Consider the following 18352-nt stretch of genomic DNA (forward strand, 5'->3'; position numbering starts at 1 on the left):
GCCCAGAATAATGATGCTGGTGGATATGGAGAAGCTGATTATATATAACGTCCCCCTAAATTCCCTTTTGGAGTCAAGGGGGAACGAGAAAGTGAACCTGACCTCTAAAATCCTCTCTGAATAGCACTTTGGCCCCTGCTTGATTTATTCATGCTTGAAATTCACTAGTGCTCAGTCTGGCTGGCCTTTATTCAAAAGATCATGCTAAATGGGGTCACGACTGGAGGTGCGAATGGGTATTTTTAAAAATTAAGAATGAAAGTGACAAATCTGGGACACTTGCTGCCAAGTCCATAAAGTTTAGAATAAGACATTAAAAAAATGCAATGCAATAGGTTCTGTAATGGACAAGCATGTGCCCAGAATGAAGGTCTAAACACTGCAATAACAAGAGACATATGAGTTCCAGAGCCTGGAATCATCTCTTTCCTACCTCAGTGGTATCACTAGCCTGCTCTCAGGATGAGAGTCTCATACAGAGCTAGAGAACATTCCCATCCCCCACCCTGGACCGACTTTATGGCTTTCCCGAGTACAGGGCACACAATGGGTGGGAATTTGTGCCTTTACTTTCTGTTTTTGCTCCTTCTTTGTAAAAGAATTGAAACCTCCCTGCAACCATCCAATACCGCAGAGAAATAGCACAAAACCGCAGCTACCAAACAATGATGCCGAAATCCACAGCTATGTGTCTATCAAAATATGATACTGTGTTTACAGATTCCCGATTTGGAGGAGTCATCCTGCTCTTCTATTTCAAACATAAATGAGATGTTATGCTAGTCACAGATAAATGATGATTTTTAATTGGAATGGAAAAATGTTTTTCAAATATCCAGTAACCTGATTCTTAGAACATGACAGACATATGAACTACTTTGGTGGTTGAAAAAAATCATAGCTGTGTGTGTGTGTGTGTGTGTGTGTGTGTGTGTGTGTGTGTGTGTGTTGGAAGAGACGTCTCTGGTCAGTGAAGACAATTCAAAGTTATCCACAGCTATTCCGTATTTAACTGGCAGGGGAAATGAAAGGTTCATCTCATGGAGTTGCTCTTTCCAGGAACAATTTCTCTTTGTACTAGGAACTGCTGCAACTAAGGATATTATTGCTAATTCTTCACATTTTTATTCATTCATTTTGAAGAAATAATATAGACATAGTGAAAAATAATTCAAACAATGCAGCTTATACACAGTGAAAATTAAATCAACCTCCCAGCTTAGTCTCTTAGTCCATTACCTGTTTCTTAGTCTAAAGAGATTTATTCCATGTAGTATACACACATGCATGGTCATATACTCACATGTATATGTTGTAGACATATGTTGCTTTAGGTATGTCATTTTATATAAATATATATATATCCATGTACATAGATACATATAAAAGCTCCACTGTTACATAAATGGGAACATAGCTACACTCCCCGCACATTGCCCCCCCTTCTCCTTAACAATATGTGATGGATTAAAAATGCTTACAAATTCTTTGCCATTCTTCCCATTGAGAGTTGGAGGTTAAAAAAAAAAAAGAGAGAGAGAGAGTTGGAGGTTTTTCCCTCTCCCATTGAATCTGAGCCTGCACGTGACTTGCTGTGACCAATAAAATGTGGTAGAAATGATTGTAATTTCCAAGGCTGGCTCTTAGGAGCTTTGCAGCTTCTACCTTCATACACTTGGAACACTCCCTTCTGGCCCCCAGATGCCATGCTATAAGAATCCCAAGCCCTATAAAGAGGATGTCTGAGGTGCTCTGGACAATAATCCTAACCAGTAGCAGTAGCTAACTATGTGAGCCAGTCATTCTGGATGTTCCAGCCTCGGGTGACACCACACCGAGCAGAAGAACAGCCTAGCTGATCCCAGTCAACCCTCAGAATCATGAGAAATAATGAATGGTGGCTGTTTTAAGCCACTAAGTTTTGGGGCGATTATCCCATTTCAGTAGAGTACATAAATCTAAATGTATAAAGTAGACATAAATATATAGCTATATAAATACAGAAAAATATATAAACTATATGGCTAACAGATATATTCATGTGCTTACTATCTAACAAGCATTGTTCTAAATGCCTTCTATTTTTTCAGATTTATTTATTTATTTATTTATTTATTTATTTATTTATTTATTTATTCATAAGAGACACAGAGAAAGAGGCAGAGAAACAAGCAGGCTCCCCATAGGGAGCCCGATGTGGGACCTGATCCTGGAACTTCAGGATCACGCCTTGAGCTGAAGGCAGATGCCCAACTGCTGAGCCACCCAGGCATCCCTCTAAGTGCCTTCTATATGTTGGCTCATTTAGTTCCCACTAACCCTAAATATTTTTAAAGATTTTTTTTAAAGTAATCTCTACAACTCAACATGGGGCTCGAACTGAGATCAAGAATCCATGCTCAAAAAAAAAAAAAAAAGAGGAGTCACGTGCTCCACTGACTGAGCCACCCAGGCGCCCCCCCCAAGTATTTTTTATAGAGGTATACTATCCCCATTTTACAGATAGAGAACTGAACCTTAGAGAAATCACATGACTTGCCCAGTACCACAAGTGAGTAACCAACACGACTGGGATTTGAACTCAGGTCTTTCACCTCAGATACTTTGATTTTAAGCACTATCCTAGACCACTTCAGTGGCTACTTTATTTAACTAGTCCTCAAATGATGGACATTCCAGTCATATCTAATCTTTTGCTTGTGAAAATAAGATTACCATGTCCCTCTTTATACTTTTATCCATGTGTGCAAGAAGAAACCATTCTTTTTAATTTTTTTTAACTAGTGTAATGATTATTTTTATTTATTGAGGTACAATTGACATACAATATTATATTAGTTTCAGGTGTACAACACAGTGATCTGACATTTGTATTCATTGTGAAGTGGTCACCACAGTAAGTCTAGTTACCATCTGTCACTCACAAAGTTAATACAACACTATTGACTGTATTCCCCATGCTATACATTAGAGCCCCATGACTTCTTGATTTTATAGCTGGAAGTCTGTACTTCTTATTCCTTTTCACCCATTTCACCCCCACCCCCACTTCACCCCGCCTATTTCACTTCCCTTCTGGCAACCATCAATCTATTCTCTGTACCTGTGAGTCTGGGATTTGTTTTGTTTTGCTTTTTAGATTCCACAGATAAGTAAAATCATTTATGCATGTGTGAAAAAGAGACCATTCTTTTTAATCAACTGAGAGGATGACTAGACTCAGTTTATTTTGCTGCATAAGTGTCAGAAGAAATATGTTGGGTACAGAATATCGGGTGCATCCACTCCAGTCAGAATAGAGTTCCAGCCCATCTGGCCCTTGGCAGTTGATGCCAAACACCTTATCAGGAAACATGAGGGGGAAAAAAAGGAAACATGAGGACCTGGAGACCCCAGAGAGAATATTTATCTTGTTTTCATCCGGGCCCCAAGTGGAGCAAGTAACTAACTTTCTTCAGGGTATATATTGTTCCATAATGTATATTTTTCAATTAGCAATAATCGAGCCTCGGATAAACCTCATTGGCTACGATACTGCCACTGTGCAAAGCTCATAATGTATATTTTTACAGGGATTCTCAGACATCTGAAAAGGGTATTTGGAAAGTAACCTATGACCTCTGGTCCATACAATAAGTCTGCCGCCACAATCACTGCCAGTTCTGAGGACCCAATGACCAAATGTATGAGGCACATGTGTACCTGTGTACATTCCACAGCTGCATACTTCCTTGGACCTCCCTCCAATAACAAGTACGTTTGGAAAGGGGGTGGATGGACATAGCCTCTTTTCACAACTGCTTGGATGGCTCCACTACCCCTGACGTCAGACTTCTGGCTCTCCCAAGCCGGAAGCTGAATGAAAGTCACCTGCTGCCACTTCACCACCCTACCTTCTGAGTGGCCAGGAGGGCCACAGGACCAGCCCCTGCTAGCTGTGGGGAAGGGACTAGTAAAGAAAGGTTTTGGTATAATGAAATCTGCTTCTACTCATTAAAATATGAAAATGAATTAATACCACAAAGCTAAAAATGATCATGACATAGTTGCCTAATTATCATATTTAAAAGAATCTCACTTAAGAGCCCCTCTTCTACTCCTGCATATGGATTCCTTCCCTAGGAACTCAGGGCCTTGGGAAGAAAACAGTAATACAGCTCACCTCTGTCACCAGGATAGCTAATGGGGCTTTAGAGTAACTTGTTCAATGCCTTCATTGCACAGAGAAGTAAACTGAATTCCAGAGATTTGCTGAAGGTACTCATGGTTGACACATCGGTCAGCTATTACCAAAATAATGTGTGCAACAAACTACCGCAAAGCTCAGTGCTTTAAAACATTCCCTCAAAACAAAAACAAAAACAAAAGCAAAGCAAAACAAAACAAAACAAAACAAAACAAAAAAAGCAACATTCCTTCTTCCCCGGCTAGGGATTGACTGATTCAGGCTGTACGGAGTTCCAAGCTGCAGGTTGAATTCAGGCCTTCTCCACGTGTCTCTCATCCCTCAGACCAGGGGGCTGGCCAGAGTTTGTTCTTCTAATGGACAACGTAAGGCACACAGAACAAGCCTACTGATGGAAGCGTACTTCAAGCCCCTGCCTGCAATCTATCTGCTAATGGCTCATGCCTCAAAGCCAGTCATGAGGCCAAGTCCAACACTGATGGGACCAGGATATATTCTCTGCTTCTAGTGAAGAACTACAAACACACATGACAAAGGGCATGGGTACATGGAGGAGTGGAGAATTAGGACTATGAAGAAATCTACTACAGTTGGCAAGTAACTGATTGAAAATTAGAACCAGGGCCCTTGACTCCCTGCTCATTTCCACCATTGTGTTTGCAAGCACTTTTTATTATTATTATTTATTATTTTTATTTTTTGCAAGCACTTTTTGTTTATCTGTCTCAGGAGCTGTTTTTTCAAGGGTTTGTAAGGTTCCAAAAGGAACTGAAGGCAGGCAGTGAGGAAAGGAGATTGTAGTGATGGTGGCAGCAGTCGTGGTGATGCCTGGGGGGACCAGCGAAGGTGTCCAATATCTACTCCCTTGTTCAGGGCACATTCTCCACTTTACCCTGTAGGGTGAAGCCAGTGTAACTGCTGGTCAGATCCTTCTCCATTTTCTCATGGCAAGTGGCCAACTGCGTATCCATTTCTGGAGGTAGTTCAGTACTGTGCACAGCAAACTGAGCTCCCTAACACTGAGCTTATATTCTGTGCAGATGATATGGGCTCCAGAACCAGACAGAGCTGAGTGGGAGCCTCAGAGCCACCAGGACCTAACTGCATGACCTAAGGCCAATCACTTTGTCTCTCTGAGCCTCAGGTTCCTTCCATCCATCATCTTCCATGCTCTTTCCTCTTTTAGCTCGATGTAGACAAGCTCAGTGACTTTGAAAGTCATTTCTAAGGAGATATAAAGGGGCTTTGCATTCCTGAAACCCTGCTCGGAATATCCAATTTTTGCTTCACATCATATGTGAGCTATAACACCCATTTGACTTTGCTTGATACAAGCTAGCATTACCTTAACTAATGCGCTTATTCTTTTCCCCATTGTACTGATGAGGAAACTATGGCTTAAAGAGATTAAGTTGCTTGCCCAGCAACACATAACTATTAAGTGGTGGCTCTTAATTATGCATCCAGTCTGACTCCAGAGTCCCTGATCTTAAACACCACACTGTTCTGATGCTCATTAATGATAGTGTCAGTCTTACAGGGTGGTTGTGTGGATTAAATGAACTAATGGTCATCAAGTCCCTGGCACAATGCCTGCCATATAGAAGCACACAGTAAACACAAGATGCTGATGTAGGATGATGTTCCCATGTAATATGTAATATGACATGATGTGTCCCCTGAGGTCTAGAATTGGGGGGTGAGGACAAGTAGCCTCAGAAAAATTTCTGATGCCTTTCTGTGTTGAGAGTATTTTAGATGATACCAACAGCCCTAAGAAATTTGCCAAGTGCTTCTTTCTCATACGTGATTTCATTTTATCTTTACAGCCAACCTATGAGATGTGGAGGGTAGGTCATGTTGCCCCAAACCACGAATGCAGATTAGGCATGGTTAGGGTCAGAGCCTAGAATAGGACCAGTGTCTCTCATTTCCCTCACAGTTTCTTAGTCCTAAAAGGACTTGAAACAGGGAACTAGATCAGGGTGAGCCAATCTTGTTATGGCCTAGATCCACCTGTCTGATAGAAATATTATGCAAGCCACAAATGTAACTGTAAATTTCCTAGTGCTTTATTTTAAATAAAAGGTGGGGAGTAACTGGGTGAAATTAATATAACAATACACTGTAGGATGCCTGGGTGATGCAATCAGTTAAGTGTCCAACTCTTGGTTTCAGCTCAGGTCGTGATCTCAGGGTTGTAAGATCAAGCTAGGCTTTGCACTCAGTGAGAAGTCTGCTTAAGGCTTTCTCTCCCTCTGCCCCTCCCCCCTCAAAAACAAATAAATAAATATTGAAAAAAAACAAACAATACACTTATTTGGAGTGCCCGGTTGGCTCAGTCACTGAAGCATGTGACTCTTGATCTTGGGATCGTGAATTCGAGCCCCATGTTGGGCTAGAGATTACTTTAAAGCAAGCAAACAAAAAACAATATACTTTATTCAACCTATTTCAGTTTCAACATGTAATTAATGTTAAGATATTAATGAGATCTTTTATTTTTTTCTATAAAGTCTTCAATGGGTATCCCTGGGTGGCGCAGCGGTTTGGCGCCTGCCTTTGGCCCAGGGCGCGATCCTGGAGACCCGGGATCGAATCCCACGTCGGGCTCCCGGTGCATGGAGCCTGCTTCTCCCTCTGCCTGTGTCTCTGCCTCTCTCTCTCTCTGTGTGTGACTATCATAAATAAATTAAAAATTTAAAAAAAAGTCTTCAACGTCTGGGTATGTATTTTACAGTTACAGCACATCTCAATTTAGACTGGCCACATTTCAAGTGCTCAATAAGCTACCATGGCTAGTGCTATAGGTTTAGAATTAATTCCTTCCCTGAAGTTGTCTTATGGTAAAGCCCTAGAAAGCCTCCCAAGGAAAATTGTAAAATTTAGTCTTTACTCATCAAAAGTCTAATTATATGCCTTTAAATAGGAAATACTGTCTGAAACAGAAGCAGTCTGTTTTAGAAGATTACAGACTTGCTTAAGTTTTGAAGATCAGAAATATATTCAGCATTAAGGAACTTCGTGTATGAGGTGGTCTCCCTATTGAATAAGACTATTTGCAGAACTCACAATGGAGAATGATGGCAGGGCAGGATGACCTTCATAAATATCAGCTTAGGTGATTTTAATGAATAATACAGATGAGAGAAACAGAGAAATGTGTGAGAAGCTGAACCATATAGGGCTTTTGATCTTTTTTAAAATTAACAATTTATTAGAGAGAATGAGCAAGAGTAGAGGCAGAGGGAGAGGGACAAGCAGACCCTTCACTCACTGGGGAGCCCAGTGTGGGGCTTGATCTCAGGACCCTGAGATCATGACCTGAGCCGAAGGCAGATGCTTAACTGACTGAGCCACCTAAGTGCCCCTAGGGCTTTTATTCTTTAATTATTTAGTGTTTTTTCACATTCCCTCTACCTACTATTTCTTAGCCACTTTTGGAAACACACAATTACACACAGGTTTCCTACATGCCAATAATGGCAAGGAGTGATCATTGGTTTTTTTTTTGATGCAATGAGGCACCTGACGAGGGGTGCCATTATGGAACTCTGCTTCTCACATTTTCATTTTAAGTATTTGCTAGAATTAGTAGCTAAAACAGTCGTGGTTTACTGTGTTTATATGCGTATCAAGAAAACAAAAGACCCAGTTTCAAGGTCCTTTTAGGCTACCTGACTTACAATGGTTTTTATCAGAGTCATAGCACTAAACTCTCCCAAAGCCTGACCTGGTAATCTTAGAATATGGTTTTACCACAATGCCTCACTTATCCAGCATTGCTGAAGATGAAGTTTTCCATATATACAAATTATCCAGATAATTGAAGTGTGCCGATAAATTCCAGCATATACAAGAATTTTTGAGGGAAGTCTTTCTAAAATATGGCCTGCATTCCCCCCACACACACTTTCTTAAACAGACTATTCAGAACATATTTAATTCTTGCTTCATGACTTAGGGTCATTGTTTACACCTATTGGGGTATGCACATTTAGAAATTACCGAGTCGGGGATCCCTGGGTGGCTCAGCAGTTTAGCACCTGCCTTCGGCCCAGGGCATGATCCTGGAGACCCGGGATCAAGTCCCACATCAGGCTCCCTGCATGGAGCCTGCTTCTCCCTCTGCCTGTGTCTCTGCCTCTCTCTCTCTCCGTCTCTCTCTGTGTCTCTCAATAAATAAATAAAATCTTTAAAAAAAAAGAAATTACTGAGTCATATGGTGTTTTTAGCACATATAATTATTTCAGTATGATGGTATTTTATTTACATAAGCATTTTGAAAGCATTTTCATGTGTCCAGTCACCTCATTATATAAGTGCATCCCATTTTACAGATAAGTAAACTGAGCCTTAGAGAAGTGAAAAGACTTGTCCATCAAGTCTCTAGCTATTAGATTTCTATATAGCGCTAGATAAAGATGTATTAACTTTGGTACTCCTTTCTTTTTTGCTTCCCATAGCTTAGACTCCTGCTTTTTGCTAACTCATGAATATTTATTGTTCCCAAGTTCCTGATTCATTTTGTACCTAATTATCTGAGAAAAGGTTTGAGGATCTGTCCTCCTCCTCTAGAATCACGTGACAGGTTTCTGCCACTTGGAACATTTTCACACACTCCAAAGTCTGGCGTTCTGTTCTAAACAGCTGAGGCTGTGAAATGTCTGATCATTGGCAGGAGACACTAAACTCTCTCTCCTCCCAGAAGACTCTTTAGGCCTGAATGACATAATCCATGTAAAAAGCTTGACCAGAGAGAGGGAAATACCTGACAAGTGGCAAATAAATGTGTACAGAGCTGGGGGGGGGCCTGTACCCCACATTCAATGCCTCAGGTAACCACAGTGTAATGACAAACCCACAGGAGATAAGTCCTACTGCCTGTTGGCCACTGAGCCGCACAATAAACTGCACCAGGAGTAACCATAGGCTAGAGTAAGCATCAAACTCACATCTTTCAGTGCCAAATTTCCCTCACTGGGTACTACTGATCAGAGGAACGAGGAAGAAGGTGCATTTCAGCACATCTAAGGTGCCAGTGATTTTAAGATATGCTACTACTTCATGTACCATCGAGAAACAAAAACATTCCCAGCTACACTATGACATAATACTTCCTGAGCACTTAAACAATTTGTATTTTATGTTTATTGAATGACCCATTTTAACTTCATTGATGTGAATTTTTTAATGTACTATTCTAGAACACAGTAAAAAGCAGAGCCTGAGACCTCTGAATCAATTTTCAACTTGAAATCAAAGATACCCAGGACGCCTGGGTGGCTCAGTGGTAGAGCATCTGCCTCTGGCTCAGGCTGTGATCCTAGGGTCCTGGGATTGAGTCCCACATCGGGCTCCTCGCAAGGAGCCTGCTTTTCCCTCTGCTTATGTCTCTCTCTGTGTCTCTCATGAATAAATAAATAAAATTCTAAAACAAAAAGAAATCAAAGATACCCATGCCTTTCCACAGAATATCATCCTCTGCGTCATGAAAAGAGTTGTTGACACAGCCTGGCATAAAAGTGGGCTCCACTATCACGTCTAGGGTTTTTTCCAAACTGCTGATGCTCATTCTACAATTTGAGACACTTGTGTGCTTTCTAATTTGTACTTGGAGGAAGCACAGAAGGCTTTCAGTCTAAGTCTGCATGAAAGGCAGACAGTGCCCGTTGCTCGACTGACAACAATGATGGGCACCACCAAAATGTATCTGGATATCAGAGGTGCTTAAATGTGAAGAAAGTTATCTCCTAGAACTGATGAATGAGCCAAGTCTGGCCTATGTAGATCTCTATAGGCTTGCTGTCAAAATCTCAGAGTAATTGGGGGGGTGCCTTTTAAAAATAGTAAGTAGGTATAATTGGACATGTCTTCATGAGGTCTACATAGTTTTTTATTTTGTTTTGACTTCGTTGAAAGCTTGTGGACACAAGCATGAGAAACAGGCTTTCACTTGAAAGGAATGAGAAACATGGTTAAAACTTAGCAGTTTTTCCCTAAATTGCTGAGTAATACCCCCAGCCTATAATACACAGCTGACCCCTGAACAACAACACAGGTTTCAATTGCACGGGTCAGCTTATATGTAGATTTTTTTTTCAATAAATACAGGCCAGTGCTGTAAATGTATTTTCTCTTCCTTATGATTTTATTAATTACATTTTCTCTTCTTTTGCTGACTTTCCTGTGAGGACACAGTCTATGATACATATTACATACATATAAAACATGTGTGTTTTTTTTTTACTGTTTATGGTTATTGGCAAAGTTTCTGGTCAATAGTAGGTTGTTAGTACTTGAGTTTTTAGGTATTCAAAAGTTGTACGTGGATTTTCAACCCCACAGACCCTTGCCCTTGTGTTGCTCAAGGGTCAACTCCACATCACACAACATTTCAGTCTAATTTTATTCTGGTCAATAAATATTGCTCTCCCATTTTGCAAGGATTTGGCAACATTCATCATTTCTGAGATATGGTGAAAGAAGGGATTGATATTTTAAATAGCCTGTTTTAAAAAAAATAGTCTGTGCATTTTTACAAAATGTCTTCTAAGAACTCAAACTTTGATATCTTGATATAAGGTTATGGTAACAATGAAAGGTTCAGAGGCGAAGGCTCTAGATACACAGGAAAATTTTTTTCAGTCGAAATTCCATAAAAATGTATGTCACTTACCCTGTCACTGTGTGCCTGACACCCAGCTTTAGCTAAGAACAAACCATTTTCAAGTCTCAGGAGCCAGGCACCCAATAAATCTCCCATTTAATTTTGATTTGTCATTAAACTTTAACATTATCAGGTTTCTCTCATGGACATACATGCTTCATCTTCTGAAAGGAAGAAATCAGAAGCCTGAGATGGGTAAGAGAGGGCACAAGGAAATGAAAGGATCAAATGGGAACCAAGAATGTGCTCCCTTCCTACTAAAAACAGGAGCCTGTTTTAGTGGGCTGTCAAATTGAACTGCTGATTTAAAGGGATACGTAGCACTGGAAGGCAAACTCAGAACAGATTTTCCCAGAGCACACATGGTTAATCTTCACCTAGGGATGGAAACTGGGGCAAGGGAGACAGAGGCAGCCGCCTGGCCTTTGAAGTGCTGCGGAGGCCAGTCCATTACAGTCAGAAGCAAACACCCCTTCCTTCAGGTGCCGATTGGAGTTTATTAGCTGTGATTTTTATGAGATACTGAAAGAAGCTGAAATACTGCTGTGTAGCCACAGAAATGCCAAGTGTAAGAGCCAAGAGTCATTACCAGTTGTTGAGAAGTTGACAATGGGGGCTTCCTGAAAGATCCCTGCAGTCTGTGTAGAACCGTAACACAGAAGCCATTTTGCCTCTACAAACGGAAAAGCTTTGCTTTTAGAAGTCATGAATTATATTTTTCGAGATATTGCACATTATCCCTCCCTAGTGAGTCCACGGCTCCCAAAATACTTTCAGGACCTCTTGGGGAGAAGGTGATATTTAAAGAGGTTAGCTTTCTAGAGGCAGCTTTTGTGCCCACTGTGGAAAGAAGGAAGTGAGAGTTTCATGACAAAGACATTTAATTTAAAAAAAAAGAAGTTTAATTCTGTCCCATAGGCCTTAGACTGAATTTCTAACAAGGGAGAAACCATTTATGGTCTTGGAAGGTCTATAGCACATGAACTGATTTTTCATCTACTGTCTTTTCTCAACAAGGGCATTCATGTTACAGGTGACATGACAAAGTAGGTCACTGTTAAGCAGTATCAGGAATGGCCGGAGCATGGTCCACAATGATTGGATCATGCCCATCGTCTCTAACACAAACCTTGAATTCACTTCCTTAGGAGAGGAAGGTATGGCCCCTGGAAGAAAACAGATCCAGACGTGGATGTTGTCTCTACTTCATACTGGATAAAATATGATGACAGATTTTCATATGCTATAGGGCCCTATCAGTTAGCCATTGCTGCATAACAAACCACACAAAAACTCAAGGGTTTAAGACAACAAGAATTTATCATCACTCAGCCATCCACAGATTGACTGGGATTCGCCTTATTAGGTGGGCCAGCTTCAGGCTGGGGAGATCTGCTTCTCACTGCAGGTCTATGAGTTGCCTGAGGTGGTTCTGCCCCATGTGCCCAGCACCCCCCTTTAACCAGCTGGCCAGCCAAGGTGCGTTCTCCCCAGCTCAGGGAAGAGGAGCAAGAGAAAACATGGAAACCTGTGAGGCCTCCTAAGGCCCAGGCTCAGAACCCATTCATACCACTCCTGCTGACAGCCCATTGGTCAAAGCAAGGCCCATGGTTAAGCCCAAAGTTAAGGAGCCTTTAGAAGAACCGAAAAGTCACATGATAAAAGCTGTAGCTACAAAGGAAAGGTGAAAAACTGGGGCCAAGATAGGAACCTACCCTAAAGGCCAACCCTCTACTTATTAGTCTTCTTTTTCAAAATTATCACAGCTGTTTTTACTCATTTATATTTCACATAAAATTTAAAATAATTAAATTATCAGTAATGTTCCATGGGAATTTTGATTGGGATTGTGTTAAAGTTACCAATTAATTTGGGTAGAACTAATATTTTTTTAGTATTAAGTCTTCTGTCCAAGAACATAGTATGTCTGTATAATTCAGTCAGGTCTTATTTTATATCCCACGGTAAAAATCGTGTATTATTTCAAATAAGTCCTCTACACTTCTGAATGAGAGTATTTCCAGGCATTGACCAGTATGACCTTAAGTTCCCTTCTGGCCATAGAGTATTAGTTCCTGGCCACTGATATTTTCGTATTACCAACACAAAGTATTTAAAACTCATTCCCTCTCATGACCATTCTAGATGATGAACTTCAGGTCTATTCTCTCTGAAATATACACAAACAAATAAGCCTTTCTTTATTCAACTGACAACTACCCATTTAAGAAGAACCAAATATCATCCATTTTAAAAACAAAGAAAATATGAAGACATAATTTGATTTTAACATCTTATTTGCAGAGCATCTTGGAGTTTACAAAGCACTTTCCATATGGCATCTAATTTGGTCCCCATTACAACCCTATAAAGGAAGCAGAGTGGATAAACACTATCCTGATTTTTCAAGGAAAGACAAAGAGACCCAGAGAAATTAAATGACCTGCCTAGGGTCTCAAGGCCAATGATAAAGAATTCAACATTTGGCTTATAGTCCTCTACTCTCTCTTCCTTTTCTCCTAGGCTTTACTGAGTTCCTCTTTGTCCTTGATCCTTGGCGCTCAACCCTTCCACTCTGAGGACGAATCTAGAACAGAACCAAACCCCCACAGCAGACCCAAATTTTCAGTTTACACATAAAATTTTTGGCTCTGGAACAATTCTTACTCCATGTTTGAAAAGGAGGCAATGGAGTCTGGAAGAAATAACTCAGACTTTGGAGCTAGAAAGATTTGTTTTCAACTCCCCAGTCCAGCCACTATTGAGTAGCTTTGAGGCCTTGGGCAAGTTGCACAAGCATTTGAGCCTCAGTTTCTTCATTTTTAAAAAGGGATGAAAATACTTACTTTGCAAAAATATGGTAAGAAATAGAGCTTATGTAAATCGAGTACCCAACATGCAGGAGGTAGTCAGCAACTGCTGAAAATGCAGCATAGTAATTGGATCCAAATACACACGGGTATCACTCAGAAATCTCAGCAGCAGGTTTTTTTTTTCTTTAATAAGAGATTTACACCTTATAAGCCCTAATAAAAGAAATCTGGACTCTTTCAGATAGTGTGGATAGGAAAATGGATTTGAAATAAGATATATCAACCAGGATTCTACCAAAAGTTTGCTACCTTTTCCAAATTCAGTTGACTTAGGTCCAAAATTTCCAAATAAAATATCCATATTCATATTACAGATGTTACCATGTAATAACAAAATGGTCTAACAATTTTCTCAAATAGTTGAATGTCTTCGACAATGTGATTTGTTCCATGGAGACTAACAGTACACATGGGTACGATCATGCCACCATAAGTGGAGGTTTGGGTAGGAGCAGTCAAGGGGGTTTCATTGCACTTTGCCTCGAGCCACCTAGAAAGTATGCCACTGCAAAACCTGTTTCTTAAATGCACATACCCCTCCCCACCCCATCTCCACCAGACCTTCCCAGAGAAAACCAGACCGGCAGTTTAACTGGCTGCCAAGCAGATAAAACATTCGCAAGAATGATGAGTTTCTGGTTGTCACAGCTGGCCAGACATTTATGCATCATGCTGGCATTCCTTATATCTAAATCAGCACTGTCCAAAAAAATACCATACAGGCCACATAGATAATTTAGAATTTTCTAGTTAACCACATTGTAAGAGGTAAAAAGGAACAGGTAAAAATCACCTTAATAATGTAACCTATTGGGAAGCCCAGGTGGCTCGGCGGTTCAGTGCCACCCTCGGCCCAGGGCCTGATCCTGGAGACCCAGGTTCGAGTCCCGCGTCGGGCTCCTTGCATGGAGCCTGCTTCTCCCTCTGCCTGTGTCTCTGCCTCTGTGTGTGTGTGTGTGTGTGTGTGTGTGTGTGTGTGTCTCATGAATAAATAAATTTTAAAAATCTTTTTAAAAAATGAAAAGAAAAAAGCTTGAATTATCTTTAAAATAATAATGTAACTTATTTAACCCAATATATCTAACATACCATTTCAATATGAAATCAATACTTATAAGTTATTAATCAGATAGATATCCTACATTATTTTTTCATACTAAGTCCGTGCAATCCAGTGTGTGTTTTGTTCTCACGGAGTATCTCAGTTTGGACTAATCACATTTCAAGTGCTCAACAGCCACCTATGGCTGCTGCATTTGACACAATACCAACTGAATTGACCACTTCTATATGGAACAAGGTAACACATAGCATTCCTCCAGCCTCCTGGCATGAAAATTCTATACCAAGGTAGATAGAGGTACAGAACTTCAGCAAGTTCTTTGGCACACAGAACTACTATCTTTTTGTTAATTTGAAAAGGAAGGGAGGGGGATCTAGCCTTCTCAAATTGCAAATGTGTCATTCAACATATTTTAGGGTTTTTCATGCACGCAATGGATTTTCCTCCAATTGGAAAATTTTGAAAAAAAAATTCAGGGGACAGAACAAGTGTAACATATCTACATATTTTCAACCTACTTAGGGGCTTTCATATGTCTGAAAAATCCCAACTATTTCCATGACAACAGACATTATAATGACATCTACTTCTTGACAGGAAGTGAATTTATAAACCCTGGATTTATTATCTATGTATCATTTTTTAGAAATGCATCAGAATAAGACAGACATACCATACTTTTATGAAATAATTCACATAGTTGGCTGTCAGTAGAATCGGGAACTTTGTAAAATACAGTGCTTTATATTCATAACACTATCGTCTCACTAACTGTTCCTCACACACAGTTGGATTCTGACAAATGAATAGCAGATATCTGTCACAAATCACATGCCATTTCTCACCTTTGCATTTTAGTGGTTTCACTGAATTACTTGTGTTTGGGGCAGGCAACATAAATTGCACAGAATTAAAACAGTCAGGAAAACACCCTGATCAGATAGCCACCTGCAGGGCTACCATGTACAGTTGCAGAGGTTGTTTACCACAAAGGTGAATACTTGATTGAAGGGGCAAAAAGGGTCTGAAATCCAACTCTGATCTGCACACCAAGCCATGCACCCTGATACAGGCTGCTCTGTCTGGAGCAAGGCATGACTTTTTCTAAATCACAGAGACAGCATATGGGCTAGGAGCAGTTTTGGCCACCCACCCCCTTAGTGGCCTGTCTGGTAAATATCAGAGGTAAGTCACTGAAGTGAGAAAAATCCAGGTCACTTCTTGCAAAGAAAAACAAAAGAAAATGCTTTCCACATATTTTGAGACATAAATAAGGAACTGGTTCGAATGAAGGCAAAAGCAGCATTAAAATAATCCAAAAGCTTTAAGATGGACCAAGTCCTGGTAAAGCAGAACTCCATTCTATAACATCTTTGCATCCGTGTTCACACAGACTGACGTGGACACAGCCTGTATTGGGAGCTCTGTCAGGAGGGAGGCCCCATAGGGCCTTTCTGACTGTTGCCCCTTCCCCAAAACGCTAGCTCCCAGAATCTTGTCGGTATGGTTCACTTCAAAATGCACATAGTAGGGGCTCAGTAAACATTCATCCACCAATTCGGCAACCAACAAGGTTCTTACTTTCTTCTGAAATGGTTTACACTATTCACAGACAGCCCTAAGTGTTCATGTTGTAAGATTTTTAAGGTGTGATAATCGTATTGTGGTTATTTTTTTAACAGAATCCTCATCTCTTAGGGATACATACTGAAACACTTATTATTTGTAGATGAAGTGATGTGATGTCTTGGATTGCTTCAAAATACTTCAGCGGGGGGCTGGCTGGGGACAGAGGTCAAGCAAGATATGCCATGAGTTGAAAATTGCTGAAGCAATTTGGGATTTCTGATCTCTATCAGGCATTCCTTTGATACTCTCATTCAATTAATCACCAAATGTCTTCTCCAGCAATATCCTCCCTACTACCTCCTGATTGGTGCCTCCTAAGTCCCTACTTTGATTGGGATCTTCTCCTGGACTTCACAGCAATCCCCCTAACCAGCCCCACACCATATGAAGAACATTTCCAGAAAGACCTTGTTACTCAGGGTTTTTGGTAGGCAATTCACTAGTGACAGCCCCTGCCAACCCCAACTATTATCTTGTGGCTGGAGGCACAGCCTCCCAGCTGATACCTGATGGTTAAACCATATCCCCTGGGTACCTGGGATCCCTCCCAGTCTCAAGTCAGGTGCAGGAGCGGCCCCAGTGGTCAGCCCTTTGGCTACACACTAGTGACTTCTCTGAGGGTTGATATTTCTTGATGAAGCAACAGTCTTAGACTGTCTTATAGGGTAACAAGGATTTATCCTACCTAGGATGGAATTTCTATTCAAAAATATTTATATTGTACACATTTAAGTAGACTAAATTCAAGATACATTCATTTAATTGCAAATAATAATAGAATGAATTTTGAATTTATTTTGTATAGATTTTGATCAAAAGATTCACTCCAAAATTTCAAAAAATACACACAAAACATGAAATCCTAATGCCTCAGTCTTTCCAAAACTTACTCTAAAATGTATTGCCTAGGGATCCCTGGGTGGCGCAGCGGTTTGGCACCTGCCTTTGGCCCAGGGCGCGATCCTGGAGACCCGGGATTGAATCCCACATCGGGCTCCCGGTGCATGGAGCCTGCTTCTCCCTCTGCCTGTGTCTCTGCCTCTCTCTCTCTCTCTCTTTGACTATCATAAATAAATAAAAATTTAAAAAAATAATAAAATGTATTGCCTAGGAATGCCTCACTGGCTCAGTCGGTAGGAGTGCACAAACTCTTGACCTTGGGGTTGTGAGTTTGAGCCCCACGTTGGGTATAGAAATTACTCAAAAAATAAACTTTTTTAAAAAGCAAAATTTATTGTCTATCCCCATTGAAGATGTAAGTACCAGGTGGTGGCTAAAATATAAGGATTATCTTACTCTCCTTTATGTTTTATGACTTTTCCCCTCAAGGGAAAAAAAATCAAGGAAATCTATACATTAAGGGTGAGCCAACAACATGCTGATTGAAAAACATGAGTAAAGCAACGAGATCTTGAAAAAATATTTAACGTGAGCTTTGAATGAATTCTTCAAGTGCTAAAGGCTTGAAGGAAGCAGAACAAAGTATCACTTTGTGATCTGATAATGAGGGGGATTATAATTAGAAACAAACACGATGGTAGGTATACAATCTTGGAATTCAGAAGGGGAGAAATAAAATGATTATCATATAGAATTGCTGAAAAGCAAGAGCAAAAGAACAGGCAAATAGTGTTTCCTAAATACTTGTTTCCTGAGGAAATGTGCAGGAAGGTAGAGACAGGCTGACAGACTATTCAGATGTTCAATAAATGTGGGAAAGGTAGCTGTTGATTGCTTTATATTGCCAATCGTGTTTAATAGGGCTTTATAATGTGATCTCAGTGAGGTCATTTTCAACTGAGTTGGAAAACGCTAATGCCTATCAGAATACTAAAAGATAAGTAAGGATCTGCTGGCCTGTTGGGAGAGATTATGACTGAATTTGATGCTGAGAAGCATATTTAAGTCTATGGGGAAAGTCAGACACGACA

General features: G+C 40.4%; 1 protein-coding gene and 1 pseudogene across 2 annotated transcripts in view; both read right to left on the reverse strand.

Annotated features, from left to right (window-relative positions):
• RAI2 (retinoic acid induced 2) overlaps nucleotides 1–18352 on the reverse strand; it is a 387183-nt gene that overhangs the window by 246204 nt on the left and 122627 nt on the right. The gene's annotated exons all lie outside the window — the stretch shown is intronic.
• Nucleotides 3426–3552, reverse strand: LOC112919179 (U4 spliceosomal RNA; annotated as a pseudogene).

This window comes from Vulpes vulpes, chromosome X (assembly GCF_048418805.1).
Source record: "Vulpes vulpes isolate BD-2025 chromosome X, VulVul3, whole genome shotgun sequence".
NCBI classification, from domain to species: Eukaryota; Metazoa; Chordata; class Mammalia; order Carnivora; family Canidae; genus Vulpes; species Vulpes vulpes.